This window comes from Pseudophryne corroboree, chromosome 11 (assembly GCF_028390025.1).
Source record: "Pseudophryne corroboree isolate aPseCor3 chromosome 11, aPseCor3.hap2, whole genome shotgun sequence".
Classification (NCBI taxonomy): Eukaryota; Metazoa; Chordata; class Amphibia; order Anura; family Myobatrachidae; genus Pseudophryne; species Pseudophryne corroboree.
In genome coordinates this window covers 120,502,608-120,521,682 of record NC_086454.1, presented here as the reverse complement: position 1 = coordinate 120,521,682, position 19,075 = coordinate 120,502,608, and the positions used below count along the sequence as shown (strand labels likewise).

Sequence of the window (19,075 nt, the reverse complement as noted above, 5' to 3'; positions counted from 1 at the left end):
TGGGCTCCCCCTGGTGGACGGGAGGGGGAAGTGCGTTCTGCACTGTGTGAGGAGATGATCACAGCGCAGCAGGGACCGGGGAGACAGACAGCTGCAGCCGCCACCAGGTACTCTTCTTTCTGTACTCTGTCACTGTGCATGTATGTGTGTATAATATGTGTACATGTACTGCATGCATGTGTCATATGTGAGCACACCCTACCAGTGCGTGCTGTGCGAGGCTGTGTATGTATTATAGTACTAGTACAAGTCCCATCCTACGCCGAGCAACAAGTTACTATACAGGGCAGACCAAATCATTCTCAGCTGACAATTTATAAATAAACACACACAAGCTTTTTTTATTATACCGTGTGCATATAAATGGAAGGAGATTTTATATATATATATATATATATATATATATATATATATATATATATATATATATATATATATAAACAGAGGGTAATTACCTTAGCACAACCCTGAGACTGCTGTGATGTTTGCCATTTGCCACTGTTACATTGTCATTGGGATTACCAGGTTTCTTTTTAATCATCTAGTGAAAATTGTCTTTGTGTAACTTTACCTTACTGTGATGAGTCTGGTGACAGGCTGTGATTGCTGTGTGATATGACATGGGAAGGTAACAGGTGTGTGTGAGGCAATACTTATCCAACCTGCACTGCACACCTCATGTTTCTACACTAAAGAGATTGGAATTATTATTATTATTATTATTATTATTATTATTATATAAAATGCCTCTGGCAGAACAAATGCCTTTGTGCAGATGTTATTACAGTGCTAATATGCCAGATACACATTTACTGTACAGACACATTTTTGTATTGGTCCAAACTTCAACAGATACACAAGATACATCTCCATTTATTCTGCACATATTTCTAGTGGTAGGTTCTACATTGTTTAAATTGTAAGCTATGTTACAAATGAAAGTTTTCATGCATGTTTTTATTTATTAACTGTTGTACTTCTAAGATGTACTTACAGTTATGGTTTTAGAAAGTATACCTATTCGTAAATCAAGAAACCTTAAAATGTGGTCACGCTTATTAGTATCATTAGCCAATAACAGACAGCGGCTTCCTGCGATTACTAGACTACCCTCAGCAGATGCCCTTTCTAATGCCGCCTCTTCAGAGTTTTTGCTACATTTTGCAACATAATGTGTCAGTAAAAATGTTGATTGCTAGTAAACATTCCCCTAGAATTAAATAGTTTCATGTGTGCTTTGGTGGTTACAGTGTAAGTTGTACTGTATAGGGGTGTGAGTGGCACATCAGCCACCATAATGTGCTATAGCAAGAGGTTCTCAAGGCACACTTATGGGCCCTACACACTGGCCGACATCACTGCACGATATGAACGATCTCGTTCATTAATGAACGAGATAACGTTCATATCGTGGTGTGGAGGCACCAACGATGAACGATGCGCGGCCCCGCGCTCGTTCATCGCTGGTGCCCCGTCGGCTGTGCATGCAGGCCAATATGGACGATCTCGTCCATATTTGCCTGCAGTTCTATGGAGCCGTGTGACGGGGGGAGTGAAGTAACTTCACTCCCCCCGTCACTGCCCCCCCGCCGCCGGGTCACCTGTAGGCCGTATCCGCCGTCGGGCAGCTTGGCGGCGGATCGGCCAATGTGTAGGGCCCATAACAATCCACGTTCTAAATATAGCCATACTTGATCACAGGTGACTAAATTAGTGCCTCAGTTATTTGATTTAACCATCTGTGCTCAAGCATGGATCTCACTAAAACCTGGACGGTTATGTGCAAGGTTGGGAAACCCTGCTATATAGTAACATACATCATCATGCACAGTCAGACAGTGGTGAGTGATCATTTTAGTGGAAGTATAGTAATATTTGGGAATTATCTACTACTAGCTACTGTGTTCTGTTAAGAATAAGGCAAAAAGGAAACTCCTGCTTGATTCAAGCTGTCATGACATTTCTGGCAATATGGACCACATGCGCTGTCCTTGAAATACAAGCTCTCCCAACATGATCCATTACATTCCCCCACAACAACCAAGCATGTCTTTTCCTGAAGCATTTACCTGCTTTAGACTTAACTGGAAAAAACTGTGATCTTGAGTTTTTATTAACGCAAACGCAGTCCTCTAGGAACCCCAACGGTCCAGGTTGTAAGTATACCCATGCTTGGCCACAGGTGACTTCATTAGTACCTCAATCAATTTGATTTAACCATCTGTGCTGACCACAAATATACTTAAAACCTGGACTATTTGTTGGGGTACTTTGAAGACGGCGTTTGGGAACCTCTGTATTAATGAGTTCAGCACAGGTAACTGTAGTAGGAAGTTCATAATAGAGATTTTGGTAGGTTACAGGGGTCGTGTTGTGCATTTCAGACTTATAGGCCCTACACCAGGGGTGGCCAACCAGTCAGAGACAAAGAGCCAAGAAATCTTGTTAGGTACATCAAAGAGCCGACTTCGAGCCGAAGCGCACTTGCAAAAATGGGGTGTGGCCTTGTGCCTGCTAGGCCACACCCCGGCATAAAATACAATGAAAAAGCCACTTCTACATCAAATAATTTAAAAAGCCAGATATATTTAAAAGCCAGATTCACATAATACACTTCAGTTCCCCCATGTGTCACTCCAGCCAGCACCCGCCTGTGTCACTCCAGCCAGCACCCGCCTGTGTCACTCCAGCCAGCTCCCCCATGTGTATTTGGCTCCCTCAGTTCTCAGTCTGCGTAGTGCTGCTGCATGTCAGGCTGGAGTGCAGCGGTTTACAGATCTCTTGTGGTCACGTGACTTTGAGTGTTGGGAGCCACATTTGAATAAAAAAAGAGCCACATGTGGCTCAAGAGCCACGCGTTGGCCACCACTGGGCGATATAACTGAACGATATGAACGTTCTCGTTCATTAATGAACTCGTTCATATTGTTCAGTGTGTAGGCACCAACGATGAACGATGCGCAGCCCCGCACTCATTCATCGTTGGTGACCGGTCCCTTATGCGTGCAGGCCAATATGGACAATCTTGTCCATATTAGTATGCACTGCTATGGAGCCGGGTGACGGGGGGAGTGAAGAAACGTCACTCCCCCCGTCACTCCCGCCCACTGCCGTCGGTCAGCTCGGCGGTGGGTCGCCTAATGTTCAGGGCCCATTAGACAATGTTGCCCTCTAGTGGTCAGGAACAGGAAAGAGAATGGGGTTGATTCTGAGGGGTAGATGTACTAAAGCTTCTAAAAGCTTACTATCATTTCCTGGGTTGCAATAGAGTACGGATAGGTGAATGGTTGCTATGGGCAACACCACTACTTTTCGTTTTTAGAAGATTAAGTAAATCTTGCCCTGAGTTGGAAGAAAAGCATACCCTCCTTACCCCAGGTACACACCAGAATGTCTCACAGCCGTACACACTGCACAATCCGGTATTTAACCACGCGATATAGCAGTACATCCCTGTAGCGCTGTATAAGAACCTGTTAATAAATAAATTCTGCATTCACCTTCATGGTGTCATCAGCGGGGTCGGTGCATCTGATGGGCAGCACATCAGATGGGATAACATCTGTGACAACGCACGGGTATGGGGGTACACACTGAGTTATATGCCTGATATATAATTTTGATACACTTCTGAATGATATATCGGCCAATCAGCGGTGGAACTACCGCTAGTGCAAGCTGTGCCTTGCACTTGGGCCTGCTACTGTCAAGGGGCCCAAAGCCAGCGCGGCATGTAATGAGTCAGACTGACTCATTAAATGCCGCTGTGTGCTGCGGGCCACCGCCGCCCGGGGGGGGGGGGGGGGGGGGGGGGGGGGGGGGAGCCACAGCAGCGCTATGTAATTGGTGGAGGTGCCGCTGCAGCTGTTCCTCTCCTTCACCATAGGTTATCCTCGCCGCTGTGGATGCTGGGATGCACTTCCCTCATCACAGCAGCGGAGGACAGCCTATGGTGAAGGAAAGGGACAGCTGCAGCGGCGCCTCCACCAATTATATTGCACTGCTGTGGCTCCCGAGTCCCCCTCCCTCCTCCTTCTTCTCCCCTGCCCGGGATCTGCCAGCACCGAGGAGCCTGATCCAACGGACACATTAAGTATATCTATTCTTTCTTTCTTTCTTTCTTTCTTTCTTTCTTTCTTTCTTTCTTTCTTTCTTTCTATTCTGTCTGCCTTAATGTGTCCATATATGTAAAAAGGGGGACGCTGTCTGCCATAATGTGTAAAAAGGGGACGCTGTCTGCCGTAATGTGTAAAAAAGGGGACGCTGTCTGCCGTAATGTGTAAAAAAAGGGGGCGCTGTATGCCGTATTGTGTAAAAAGGAGGACGCTGTCTGCCATAATGTGTAAAAAGGGGACGCTGTCTGCCGTAATGTGTAAAAAGGGGGACGCTGTCTGCCGTAATGTGTAAAAAGGGGGACGCTGTCTGCTGTAATGTGTAAAAAGGAGACGCTGTCTGCCGTAATGTGTAAAAAGGGGGACGCTGTCTGCCGTAATATGTAAAAAGGGGACGCTGTCTGCCGTAATGTGTAAAAAGGGACGCTGTCTGCCGTAATGTGTAAAAAGGGGGACGCTGTCTGCCATAATGTGTAGGTGTAGTGGTGCTACTGTGCGGAGTAATTTGAATAATGGAGACTACTGTGCACCGTTGTATGAATTGGTATTATTTTGTGGTCACACCCCTTCCCCACAAAGCCACACCCCCATATTTTTTGCACGTGTTTATAGCGCGCACTGCCCCTTTTTTACATGGGGGGGGGGGGCTCCGATGCCGTTTTTTGCACAGAGCGCTAAAATGTCAAGTTACGGCAATGTTGCTAGGTATCCATTTCCCTGGCCCTGAGCAGGTCCCCCTCACCAGATCCTCTCCAGGGGTGAGGGGTGGACTTGAATGGGATGAGGGGGCCCCAAAGCATTTTGTTGCACCTGGGCCTACCGCTTGCTAGTTCCACCACTGTGGCCAAAATATTGCTGAATGTGTACCTGGCCTTATTTTTGAGAAGGGCGTGTCCAAATTAAAATCTAAATAGCAGTGTAAAAAAAAATGTCCAGTATTTTTGGGGTACATGCAAAAACAGACAGTATTTACCCTGCATGAAAAATAAATAAATGTGTTTGCACCTCTCGCAGAGCAGCATGGTTTGTCCAGGTAGGCAGTTAGGTCTACTTCTTTATTGTTTTTTTTTTCTCCCAGTCAGCCCTAATGTATCTATCTTTATTAGTAGAATATGTTTGGCTGTCAATTCTGGGTTCTTAATGGATACTAGGTGATTCATCGCGCCCTACGGGCGCTCTTCACACCGTCGTTAGGGGCTACGCCCTGTTAACCCCTGCACACCTTTGGACATATACGGGGCGTAAAGAGTGGCCGCAGGGCACAATGAATAACAGTGTAGTATATTCTGCTAGTGTATGCAGCGCAGCTTATACACACAGTGGCCACAGGTATCAGAGCCGCGTATACACACAATGGACACAGGTAGCAGAGCTGCTTATACACACAATGGCCACAGGTAACGGAGCCACGTATCCACACAGTGGCCAGAGGTAGCAGGGCAGCTTATACACATACAATACCCACAGGTAGCAGAGCCGCTTATACACACAATACCCACAGGTAGCAGAGCCGGTTATACACACAGTGTCCACAGGCAGCAGCGCAGCTTATACACACAGTGGCCACAGGTATCAGAGCCACGTATCCACACAGTGGCCAGAGGTAGCAGGGCAGCTTATACACACAATACCCACAGATAGCAGAGCCGCTTATACACACAGCGGCCACAGGTAGGAGAGCCGCTGATACACACAGTGCCCACAGGTAGCTGTGCTACTTATACACAATGGCCACAGGTAGCAGTGTCGCTTAGACACATAATGGCCACAGTATTACTTTTTTTTCATGAATCCAATGTCCATTGGTAGCAACTATACTCACAGAAGTTCAGTGTGTGTGGGGGGGGGTTTGGAAAGAGGGTGGGTTCAGTGAGGTGGAGGTGCCTATCCATGCCGCTGATCACCCCGATTCAGGGAATCACTTGTAGCGGCTGCGGATGGTGTCCAAGGTGCTACGTGTGGTGGAGGGGTGGGTGCGGGAGGGGGTCCAGAGATGTTGCGGGTGGTGGAGGGGTGGGTGCAGTGGCACGGATGGCGGAAAGGGTGCAGAGGTGCTGTGGGTGGGGGAGGGGTAGGTGTGGAGGGGGCGTGGATGGGGGAGGGGGTCTAGAGGTGCTGCGGGTGGGGGGGTGCGGGTGCAGAAGGGGAGTGTAGATGCTGTTGGTGGGAGAGGGGTGGGTGCGGGGGGGCTGTTGATGAAGGAGGGGGTCTGGAGGTGGTGTGCATGGGGGAGGGGCGATGTAGTGGCGGGGTGTTTGGGGAGGTGGGGTTGCGGGGGGGGTGAGGTTGGGTTATAGGTTCTAGAAGTGCTGCGGGTGGAGGGGTGGCTGCAGGGGAGCCGTGGATGGGGTCCGGAGGTGCTGTGGGAGGTGGTCCAGAGGTGCTGCGGGTGGGGGAGGTGTGGTAGGTCCACGAATGGGGGAAGGTGTCTATAGATGATGTGGGTGGGAGAGGGGGCCGGAGGTGCTGTGGTTGGGGGAGTGGCGGCTGCGGGGGTGTGGTGGGGGTCCGGATGCGCTGTGGACAGGGGAGGGGGCAGGGGGTGCTGCGGGTGTGGGTGCTACGGGTGGGGGAGGAAGCGGGAGTGCCGCGGGTGGGAGGGGGATGTGGTGGATGCTGTGGGTGGGAGGGGGGGCATGTGCAGCAGTTGGGGGCAGATGTGGTGGATGCTGTTGGTGCGGCGGGTGGAGTGGAGGATGCAGGGGTGTAGCGGGGGGGAGAGGTGGATATGGGGGTGCCGCATGTTGGGGAGGGGTGGTGGGTGCTGCGGGTGTGGGTGCTATGGGTGGGGGAGGGGCGTGTGCCGTGGGTGGGGGCGGATGTGGTGGATGCTGTGTGTGCCGCTGGTGGGGGAGGTGCGGGTGGGGTGGAGTGGAGGGTGTGGGGGTGGGCGGAGAGGTGGGCATGGGGGTGGGTTGGGGGAGGGGAGGGTGCGGGGGGAGTGGGGGGAGATGCGGGGGTACTGCGGGTGGGGGTTTGCGGGTTGTGGGTGATACAGGTGGGGGAGGGGGCATGTGCGGGGGACAGATGTGGTGGGTGCCGTGGGTGGAGGAGGGGCGGGGGGTGCTGCAGGTGGGGGCGGGAGTGCCGTGGGTGTGGGAGGGGTGGGGGGTGTTGCGGGTGTGGGTACTATGGGTGGGGTAGGGGGTGCGAGGCAGATGTGGTGGATGCCGCGGGTGGGGAGTGGATGTGGTGGATACTGTGGGTGCCGCGGGTGGGGGAGGGGCGGGCGGGTTTTATGGTGCAGGGGTGTAGCGGGGGAGTGGTGGGTATGGGGGTGGGGTCGGAGTGCCGCAGGTGGGGGAGGGGCAGGGGGTGCCGCGGGTTGTGGGTGCTACGGGTGGGGGAGGGGCGTGTGCTGTAGGTGGGGGATGGATGTGGTAGGTGCCACGGGTGGGGTGGAGGGTGCGGGGGGGGGGGGGGGAGAGGTGGGGGTTGGGTGGCGGAGGTGCGGGGGTGCTGCGGGTGGGAGAGAGGGCAGGAGTGCAGCGCGCGGGGGAGGAGCGTGTGCCGCGGGTGGGGGGCGGATGTGGTGGATGCTGTGGGTGCCGTGGGTGGGGTGGTGGGGGAGAGGTGGGTATGGGGGTGGGGGAGGTGCGGGGGGGGGGGGGGTATGGATGCGCTGCGGGCAGGGGAGTGGGTGCTGCGGGTGTGGGTGCTATGGGTGGGGGAGGGGGCGGGAGTACCGCGGGTGGGGGGCAAATGTGGTGGATGCTGCGGGTGGGGGAGGGGCGGGGCAGGAGGGGTGGAGGGAGCGGTGGTGTAGGGGGGAGGTGGGTTTGGGGGTGCCGCGGGTGGGGGAGGGGTGGTGGCTGCTACGGGTGGGGGAGGGGCATGTGCCGCAGGTGGGAGATGCTGTGGATGGGTGGGTGGATGCTGTGGGTGCCGCGGGTGGGAGAGGGGCAGGTGGGGTGGAGGGTGCGGGGGTGTAGCGGGGGGGAGAGATGGGTACGGGGGTGGGGGGGTGCTGCGGGTGGGGGAGGGTGCTATGGGTGGAGGAGGGAGTGCAGCGGGCGGGGGAGGGGCGTGTGCCGTGAGTGGGGGGCAGATGTGGTGGATGTTGTGGGTGTCGCGGGTGGGAAAGGTGCGCGGGGGAGAGGTGGGTATGGGTCGGGGAGGTGCAGGGGGTGTAGGGGGGGGAGAGGTGGGTAGGGGGGTGGGGGAGGGGCGGGGGTGCCATGGGTGGGAGAGGAAGAGGGTGACGCGGTTTGTGGGTGCTACGGGTGGGGGAGGGGGAGGGGGCGGGAGTGGTGTGGGTGGGGGAGGGGCGTGTACCGTGAGTGGGGGACAGATGTGGTGGGTGCTGTGGGTGCCGCGGGTGGGGGAGGGGCGGGGGGTGCTGCGGATGGGGGAGGATGCGGGAGTGCGGCGGGTGGTGCTGCAGGTGTGGGTGCTACGGGTGGGGGCGGGAGTGCTGTCGGTGTGGGAGGGGCGTGTGCTGCGGGTGAGGGAGGGGCGGAAATGCAGCGAGTGGGGGAGGGGAATCTGCTGCTGGTGGGGGAGGGGCGGGAGTGCCGCGGGTGGGGGGTGCTGCAGATGTGGGTGCTATGGGTGGGGGAGGGGGTGGGAATGCCGCTGGTGGGGGAGGGGTGGGGGGGTGCTGCAGATGTGGCTGCCATGGGTGGGGGAGGGGGCGGTAGTGCCGCTGGTGGGGGAGGGGCGGTAGTGGTGCGGGTGGGGGAGGGGCGGAGGGTGCTGCAGATGGGGGTGCTATGGGTGGGGGAGGGGGCGGGAGTGCCGCGGGTGGGGGAGGAGTGGTAGTGCCGTGGGTGGGGGAGGGGCGGGGGGTGCTGCAGATGTGGGTGCTATGGGTGGGGGAGGGGGCTGGGGGAGGGGCGGGAGTGGCGCGAGTGGGGGAGGGGATGGGGGGTGCTGCAGATGTGGCTGCCATGGGTGGGGGAGGGGCGGGAGTGCCGGGGGAGGGGCGAGGGGTGCTGCAGATGTGGCTGCCATGGGTGGGGGAGGGGCGGGGGGTTCTGCAGATGTGGCTGCCATGGGTGGGGGAGAGGCGGGAGTGCCGCGGGTGGGGGAGGGGCGGGTAGTGCCGCGGGTGGGGGAGGGGCGGTGGTGCTGCAGATGTGGCTGCCATGGGTGGGGGAGGGGTGGGAGAGCCGCGGGTTGGGGAGGGGCGGGGGGTGCTGCAGATGTGGGTGCTATGGGTGGGGGGAGGGGTGGGAGTGCCGCGGGTGGGGGAGGGGCGGGTAGTGCCGCGGGTGGGGGAGGGGCGGTGGTGCTGCAGATGTGGCTGCCATGGGTGGGGGAGGGGTGGGAAAGCCGCGGGTGGGGGAGGGGTGGGGGGTGCTGCAGATGTGGGTGCTATGGGTGGGGGGAGGGGTGGGAGTGCCGCGGGTGGGGGAGGGGCGGGTAGTGCCGCGGGTGGGGGAAGGGCGGTGGTGCTGCAGATGTGGCTGCCATGGGTGGGGGAGGGGTGGGAGAGCCGCGGGTGGGGGAGGGGTGGGGGGTGCTGCAGATGTGGGTGCCATGGGTGGGGGAGTGAGTGCCGCGGGTGGGGGGTGCTGGAGGTGGGAGGGTGCGGGGCGTGTGCCGCGGGTGGGGGGCGGATGATGTGAAGGCTGTGGGTGCCGTGGGTGGGAGGGGGGCGGCAGTCAGAGGTCGTCCACGGCATTCTCCTCCGGACTGTGCGGCATCTGAGCAGTCACCGGCTGCAGTGTCACCAGGGTGCAGGGATTGTACGGAGAGAGGGGAGTGGGCGGAGATGGGGAGGGGACTGGGCGGGGATGGGCGGACCGAGGGAGGGGACTGTTCCTGGCCTGCATCCAGCCACCCAGATCTGTGACTGTGACTCCGCCCAGCGTTAGAAATGCAGGCACAGAGTCACAGGGCTAATATATAGGAGATGTCAACCAGGGTTGACCACATATCTTTGAAAAAAAATTGGAAAAGTAGATTCCCCTTAGGAGCTGGTAATTAGTACCCATGCCCCTCCCCTCTCGGCACCCTTGATTTCAGCTGGGAGATACAGACTCAGGGCTTAATGCAGTATTAACTATTGTGATCCCCAGCGCAGCTTCCTGATGGTTGGGAAACTGCCCATGCACACCCGTTCTACGCATGTGCAGAATGGGTCCTGCAAACTCCTGTGCCTGATTAACAGGCAGAGGTGTTCGGGGGGGGAGACGGGACAGCCGGTGCTGCCGGCAACAGGGGCGTGTGGGCTGTAACACACACTCCGGTTTTTCCCGGATGGCAAAAAGCCGGACAAACTTTGTCCGGCTTTTTGCCATCCGGGAGAAACCGGCAGTGTCTGTCACACAGGACGGCTTTGAGCCGTGTGTGATGCTGTGCGCATGCGCAGCATCAGACACGGCTTCCGAAAAAACCGTTGTGTGTGAAAGCTCCCCTTCACACACATGGTTTACTGGCTCCAAAGACGGCCCGGCGGCCGCCCGGCCGCCGGACCTTCCAGTGGTGAGACCCGGCTGCAACCCGGCAGCCGGGCCGGGGCCGTGCAGTGTGAAGGGACCCTAGCCCTCACACTGTTAACTACATGGCCGGCACGGGAAAAAGCCGTCCGGCTTTTTCCCGGCCGGCAACAGCCGGGTAGTGTGTTTCAGCACTGTCTCTGTCTTCCTGGAGTGATGAGGCCAAGACCAGCAATGGCCAGCCTGTAAGCTGATGCTTTCTCAACTTGCAGTTGCAGTGACACGTCGCAGCGCTGCAATCGCAAATGCAGCAAGGAAATGTGTATACACCTTCTACTGCATTTACATTGCTGTGGATTGCTGCGAGCAGCTTTGCAAATGCAACCTTTGCTGAATTAGGCCCTCAATGGATATTTTACACAAAAATAAAGTTTCAGACTACTTTCACCACAACAAATACATTTTTACTTTTATCACCTCGCCCCCTCTCTCCTCCTCCGACTAGTAGAACTGTAGAAGCTCTGTGCTTGGGACACTCGTTCTGCCCAGTGATGTCAAAGCTACTAGTCCCTTGTTGGCACCTGATAGAAGGGATGACACGAACCGTACACTTTCCAGTGCAAATACTGACTCTGCAGATCTACATGTTAGAAATGAAAAGTGCTGCGTGGATTTAAATTGTGTCAGTATGACGAGAATAAATTCATTAATTAGGGTGATATCTAAAAAAAAAAGGAGAACCACAGGATTTTGTTAGGGGAAGCAGGATCCTGTCATGACTGAGAGTGTGATTGAAAGGGATGGAGCCACATAGATAATCCCTTCTAGACATACTGTAGAGCTAGCTGAAAGTGCGATGTGACCTAAATCATACCTCCCAATATCAGGCCATTCATAAAACAGGACAGGTAGCGTGCCTGTATCATAATGAGCGTTTTTTCCAGAAAATATTTTTTATTTTATTTTTATCCAGGGGGCCCTGATAACTCATTTGTTTTTATTTTGCCCACTTGTAGCTGGCATCGCGCGACTCCATTTTGTGCCTGTGAGCAGTGGTGCCCCTCAGGACCTTGGGGCCCGGGACAGGGGTACCCTTTGTATCCCCCTGTCGCCGGGCCTGGGTGTGTTTAAACTGAAATCTAAATTGCAGTGTAAAAATAAAACATACAGTATTTACCATGCACAGAAACAATATAACCCACCCAAATCTAACTCTCTCTGCAGGTTATACCTGCCCCACCCCCCCTTCCGTGCCCATGGTTTTGCCCATTTGCTAACAAATTTGCTGCTGCGATCAGGTCTGAATTAGGCCCATTGTGATCTACAGCAGACAGACCCCTTTGTACTGAGATATAGTGTTCTGTCTGCATTGGAAACACTATCAATAAAAAGAACATAGCAGGGTAGCAATGTAAACCAGGCCTTTAGATATTTTTAATACAACATATATAAGAAAAGTGATTGTGTAGATTGGAAATGTTGGAGGAAGCCCCATGCTGCTTGTTATTTTGTCTATACAAAGCAATGCTATATAAACAGTATTTATTGATGCAATAGTGACCTTGAAACTGTGCATTGGTTGTTATGTATGCTCTCAAAGAATTCTTATTATTTCCACTGCCATGTACTGTACACATACCAGGGGGCACATTCTGCATGTTAGGCATGATTGTATTTAAATATTTTTATTTATTTATTTATTTTATTTGGTTAATGACCATTCACTAATTAGTGTGGAAGCTCTTAGCTGTGGTTAGGAATCAGTGGCGTAACCATACTGCTGGCACTGACTGTACAGTGCCGTGTAGCCCTGACCCCTGTGCAGACCTCACCTCCCACTTCTTGTCTCCAGCTTGCAGTGCAGCACTGAGGCAGTCCTGCTCTGCATTGATGTGAAGATTGGGGGTGCCCGGGACACTTACAGCATCGGATCATCTGCGTGAACATCGATTATCTGAGTCACCCTCTGGTTACTTAGGGTGGCCATGTAATTCACACTTCCGGGGTCAATGAAGCTTCGACCAAGGATGCAACCACTGGCCTTTGCACACTCAGAAAAGGGACCGAAGCGCTGCCCCTTCCCCACCCCTAAACAGCCGCGCATGTCAGCCATGCTGTGGCTTAGGGGACCCTGCCACCGCCATCGGTATTGCGCACATCTCTGAATTAGGCCCATCATTTGTAAATAGTTTTCTCTTTATTATTCAATATGGATTTGGGGCCAGTGTATGGGACTGATTCATAAATGGACTCAAAGGCCTTTGTAGCTGCGATTGAGTACACAGCTGCTGTTCAAAAAATATGCAAATGACGCAGCTGTCGTGGTTTCTACTAAGACCCCAATAGAGGCGCCTGAGATCTGTTGCTTGTGTTTTAAGGCGCATGTTGGTTGATAACTGACCTTCTGTGTAACACTATGGTAATGCAGCGTGGGCGTCAGGAGTAAGACGCCGAAGCCATTGTAACTGCATATGGGATTGCAGATGCTTCAATATATTTATGTGAATGGGTCACTAGTGCAATTACTGTGTGTCTCTTACACAGCTGGAATTGGTGGAAGAGACAGGGGAGAGCTCGTACAGTGTAGAGTCTGATGCAGTTTGTTGTTGGGGATAGGGCAGGAGATCAGGCTTGGGATAAACTTGTGATAGGTCCACACTGACGTTATAGCCTTTTCTGTGTTAGGAAGATGTAAGAGATACGATCAGGGTTAGTCTTTTTAATAACTGAACCAAGAGCTCAAAACTAGGTGCACACTTGAAAGACACGAGGGCCCAATATGATACAACTATATGGTGCATGCTACATGATCCGCCGTATGATGACACAATAGATTGTGTTTGGGGCATAGTACAAAACAGTACATCATCCCATCTGACTAGTAGCACAAACAGATCGGGAGTACATACTACATGATGGTCATGTAGAGTTGTCATAGTTACCATGACTGCGTGACGTATCATATAGTGTATACCCAGCTGAAGTCTCCTACACTGGCTTCTTTACTTCCGAGTCTACTCATGGGTCCAGGCCAAATAACCCAATTTGGCAGTGCCAGTTACACAGCAGAGCAGCCGGGAAGGTCGCCCAGGGGACCCCACACACAGCTACATCACCAGTGTGTGAGGCACAGTGGAATATGTGAACCAGGGGTTCTACGTGGCATATTACACTACAGTGTGGTGCTGGGCGCATTTACAAACAGGGCCGGTTCTACACCTTGTGGTGCCCAGTGCAAAAGTTTCCACTGGCGCCCCCCCTCCCCACCCACCCTGCGGCAAAACAGTTAGTGCGCGCCGGAGGCGCGCATCAATAAATAGGGGTGTGGCTTCATAGGGGTGGCGCGTGGCCACAGTTATGTTCCCAGTAGCTGTACCCCCAGATTTGCCCAAGTAGTTGTGCCCCCCAGTAGATTTGCCCCCTGTAGCTATGCCCCCAGTAGATTTGCCCCAGTAGTTGTGCCCACTATAGCTATGCCCCCAGCAGATTTGCCCCAGTAGTTGTGCCCCGTCGCTGTGCCCCCTTTTGCTGTGCCCCCTGTTGCTGTGCCCCTTTGTAGCATCTTACAAACAAACACAAATAAAAAACACAATACTTACCACTGCCCCGCTCCTGCTTCCCGACCGTTGCTGCTGCTGCTGCTCCGTCTGGCCGCCGCGGCTCCTCTCTATGGTAGAGACGTCATGACGTCTCTCCCATAGCAGCGCCGCACAGACACTAGAGATCAATAATGACCTCTAGTGTCTGTCACTGGAGCCGGCTGCAGCGGACGCTCACACAGCCCACGGCGTCTGATGCAACCGGGGAGCGGGGTGCGGGTAAGCGGTGGTGCCTGTGGGGTAACTGCAGCTGCTTGCCCGCACCAAGAACCGCTCCTGTTCACAAATATACATTTCTCTATCGTCCTAGTGGATGCTGGGGTTCCTGAAAGGACCATGGGGGAATAGCGGCTCCGCAGGAGACAGGGCACAAAAAAGTAAAGCTTTAGGATCAGGTGGTGTGCACTGGCTCCTCCCCCTATGACCCTCCTCCAAGCCTCAGTTAGATTTTTGTGCCCGGCCGAGAAGGGTGCAATCTAGGTGGCTCTCCTAAAGAGCTGCTTAGAAAAGTTTAGCTTAGGTTTTTTATTTTACAGTGAGTCCTGCTGGCAACAGGATCACTGCAACGAGGGACTTAGGGGAGAAGAAGTGAACTCACCTGCGTGCAGGATGGATTGGCTTCTTTGGCTACTGGACATTAGCTCCAGAGGGACGATCACAGGTACAGCCTGGATGGTCACCGGAGCCTCGCCGCCGGCCCCCTTGCAGATGCTGAAAAGAGAAGAAGGTCCAGAATCGGCGGCAGAAGACTCCTCAGTCTTCTTAAGGTAGCGCACAGCACTGCAGCTGTGCGCCATTGCTCTCAGCACACTTCACACGGCAGTCACTGAGGGTGCAGGGCGCTGGGAGGGGGGCGCCCTGGGAGGCAATGTAAACCTATTTTTTGGCAAAAAATACCTCACATATAGCCTCCGGGGGCTATATGGAGATATTTAACCCCTGCCAGAATCCGTTGAAGAGCGGGAGACGAGCCCGCCGAAAAAGGGGCGGGGCCTATCTCCTCAGCACACAGCGCCATTATTCCTCACAGAAAGGCTGGAGGGAAGGCTCCCAGGCTCTCCCCTGCACTGCACTACAGAAACAGGGTTAAAACAGAGAGGGGGGGCACTAATTTGGCGTTAGAAATATATAAAAAGATGCTATAAGGGAAAACACTTATATAAGGTTGTCCCTATATAATTATAGCGTTTTTTGGTGTGTGCTGGCAAACTCTCCCTCTGTCTCTCCAAAGGGCTAGTGGGTCCTGTCCTCTATCAGAGCATTCCCTGTGTGTGTGCTGTGTGTCGGTACGTGTGTGTCGACATGTATGAGGACGATGTTGGTGAGGAGGCGGAGCAATTGCCTGTAATGGTGATGTCACTCTCTAGGGAGTCGACACCGGAATGGATGGCTTATTTAGGGAATTACGTGATAATGTCAACACGCTGCAAGGTCGGTTGACGACATGAGACGGCCGACAAACAATTAGTACCGGTCCAGACGTCTCAAAAACACCGTCAGGGGTTTTTAAAACGCCCGTTTACCTTAGTCGGTCGACACAGACACGGACACTGAATCCAGTGTCGACGGTGAATAAACAAACGTATTCCTTATTAGGGCCACACGTTAAGGGCAATGAAGGAGGTGTTACATATTTCTGATACTACAAGTACCACAAAAGAGGGTATTATGTAGGATGTGAAAAAACTACCTGTAGTTTTTCCTGAATCTGATAAATTAAATGAAGTGTGTGATGATGCGTGGGTTCCCCCCGATAGAAAATTATTGGCGGTATACCCTTTCCCGCCAGAAGTTAGGGCGCGTTGGGAAACACCCCTTAGGGTGGATAAGGCGCTCACACGCTTATCAAAACAAGTGGCGGTACCGTCTATAGATAGGGCCGTCCTCAAGGAGCCAGCTGACAGGAGGCTGAAAAATATCATATAAAAGTATATACACACATACTGGTGTTATACTGCGACCAGCGATCGCCTCAGCCTGGATGTGCAGAGCTGGGGTGGCTTGGTCGGATTCCCTGACTAAAAATATTGATACCCTTGACAGGGACAGTATTTTATTGACTATAGAATGGACACGACAGTGGTCAGGTGATGCAGATTCCAAACGGCACAAAGGTGTATTGCCGTATAAAGGAAGAGGAGTTATTTGGGGTCGGTCCATCGGACTTGGTGGCCACGGCAACTGCTGGAAAATCCACCGTTTTTACCCTAAGTCACATCTCTGCAGAAAAAGACACCGTCTTTTCAGCCTCAGTCCTTTCGTCCCTATAAGAGTCATATTTGCCCAGGGATAGAGGAAAGGGAAGAAGACTGCAGCAGGCAGCCCATTCCCAGGAACAGAAGCCTTCCACCGCTTCTGCCAAGCTCTCAGCATGACGCTGGGACCGTACAGGACCCCTGGATCCTACAAGTAGTATCCCAGGGGTACAGATTGGAATGTCGAAACGTTTCCCCCTCGCAGGCTCCTGAAGTCTGCTTTACCAAGGTATCCCTCCGACAAGGAGGCAGTATGGGAAAAAATTCACAAGCTGTATTCCCAGCAGGTGATAATCAAATTACCCCTCCTACAACAAGGAAAGGGGTATTATTCCACACTATATTGTGGTACTGAAGCCAGAAGGCTAGGTGAGACCTATTCTAAATCTAAAAAAATTTGAACACTTACAAAGGTTCAAATCAAGATGGAGTCACTCAGAGCAGTGATAACGAACCAGGAAGAAGGGGACTATATAGTGTCCCGGGACATCAGGGATGCTTACCTCCATGTCCCAAATTTGCCCTTCTCACTAAGGGTACCTCAGGTTCGTGGTATAGAACTGTCACTGTCAGTTTCAGACGCTGCCGTTTGGATTGTCCACGGCACCCCGGGTCTTTACCAAGGTAATGGCCGAAATGATGATTCTTCTTCGAAGAAAAGGCGTCTTAATTACCCCTTACTTGGACGATCTCCTGATAAGGGCAAAGTCCAGGGAACAGTTGGAGGTCGGAGTAGCACTATCTCGGATACTGCTACAACAGCACGGATGGATTCTAAATATTCCAAAATCGCAGCTGATCCTGACGACACGTCTGCTGTGCCTAGGGATGATTCTGGACACAGTCCAGAAAAAGGTGTTTCTCCCGGAAGAGAAAGCCAGGGAGTTATCCGAGCTAGTCAAGAACCTCCTAAAACCAGGAAAAGTGTCAGTGCATCATTGCACAAGGGTCCTGGTAAAAATGGTGGCTTCCTACGAAGCAATTCCATTCGGCAGATTTCACGCAAGAACTTTTCAGTGGGATCTGCTGGACAAATGGTCCGGATCGCATCTTCAGATGCATCAGCGGATAACCCTATATCCAAGGACAAGGGTGTCTCTCCTGTGGTGGTTACAGAGTGCTCATCTTCTAGAGGGCCGCAGATTCGGCATTCAGGATTGGATGCTGGTGACCACGGAGGCCAGCCCGAGAGGCTGGGGAGCAGTCACACAAGGAAAAAATTTCCAGGGAGTGTGATCAAGTCTGGAGACTTTTCTCCACATAAATATACTGGAGCTAAGGGTAAATTTATAATGCTCTAAGCTTAGCAAGACCTCTGCTTCAAGGTCAGCCGGTATTGATCCAGTGGGAAAAACATCACGGCAGTCGCCCACGTAAACAGACAGGGCGGCACAAGAAGCAGGAGGGCAATGGCAAAAACTGCAAGGACTTTTCGCTGGGCGGAAAATCATGTGATAGCACTGTCAGCAGTGTTTCATTCCGGGAGTGGAAACTGGGAAGCAGACTTCCTCAGCAGGCACGACCTCCACCCGGGAGAGTGGAAACTTCATCGGGAAGTTTTTCCACATGATTGTGAACCGTTGGGAAATACCAAAGGTGGACATGATGGCGTCCCGTCTGAACAAAAAACGGGACAGGTATTGCGCCAGGTCAAGAGACCCTCAGGCAATAGCTGTGGACGTTCTGGTAACGCCGTGGGTGTACCAGTCGGTGTATGTGTTCCCTCCTCTGCTTCTCATACCTAAGGTACTGAAAATTATAAGACGTAGAGGAGTAAGAACTGTACTCATGGCTCCGGATTGGCCAAGAAGGACTTGGTACCCGGAACTTCAAGAGATGCTCACAGAGGACTTATGGCCTCTGCCGCTAAGAAGGGACTTGCTTCAGCAAGTACCATGTCTGTTCCAAGACTTACCGCAGCTGCGTTTGACGGCATGGCGGTGGAACGCCGGATCCTAAGGGAAAAAGGCATTCCGGAAGAGGTCATTCCTACCCTGGTCAAAGCCAGGAAGGAGGTGACCGCACAACATTATCACCACATGTGGCGAAAATATGTTGCGTGGTGTGAGGCCAGGAAGGCCCCACGAAGAAATTTCAACTCGGTCGATTCCTGCATTTCCTGCAAACAGGAGTGTCTATGGGCCTCAAATTGGGGCCCATTAAGGTTCAAATTTCGGCCCTGTCGATTTTCTTCCAGAAAGAATTGGCTTCAATTCCTGAAGTCCAGAAGTTTGTCAAGGGAGTATTGCATATACAACCCCCTTTTGTGCCTCCAGTGGCACTGTGGGATCTCAACGTAGTTCTGGGATTCCTCAAATCACATTGGTTTAAAACCAGTCAAATCTGTGGATTTGAAGCATCTCACATGAAAAGTGACCATGCTCTTGGCTCTGGCCTGGACCAGGCGAGTGTCAAATTGGTGGGTTTTTTCTCAAAAAAGCCCATATCTATTTGTCCATTCGGACAGGGCAGAGCTGCGGACTCGTCCCCAGTTCTCTCCCTAAGGTGGTGTCAGTGTTTCACCTGAACCAGCTTATTGTGGTGCCTTGCGCCTACTAGGGACTTGGAGGACTCCAAGTTGCTGGATGTTGTCAGGGCCCTGAAAGTATAGGTTCCAGGACGGCTGGAGTCAGGAAAACTGACTTGCTGTTATCCTGTATGCACCCAACAAACTGGGTGCTCTTGCTTCTAAGCAGACTATTGCTAGTTGGATGTGTAATACAATT

The 19,075-nt window shown here is 53.0% G+C and overlaps 1 protein-coding gene across 1 annotated transcript in view; it reads left to right on the top strand.

The window, feature by feature from the left end:
- Positions 1 to 26: 26 nt before the first annotated feature.
- Positions 27 to 19,075, top strand: part of TSPAN4 (tetraspanin 4) — a 1,631,716-nt gene continuing 1,612,667 nt past the window's right edge. The window contains exon 1 of the mRNA XM_063944765.1: positions 27 to 107. The gene's annotated coding sequence lies outside the window, so the exon portion shown is untranslated. The remainder of the gene's footprint in view (positions 108 to 19,075) is intronic.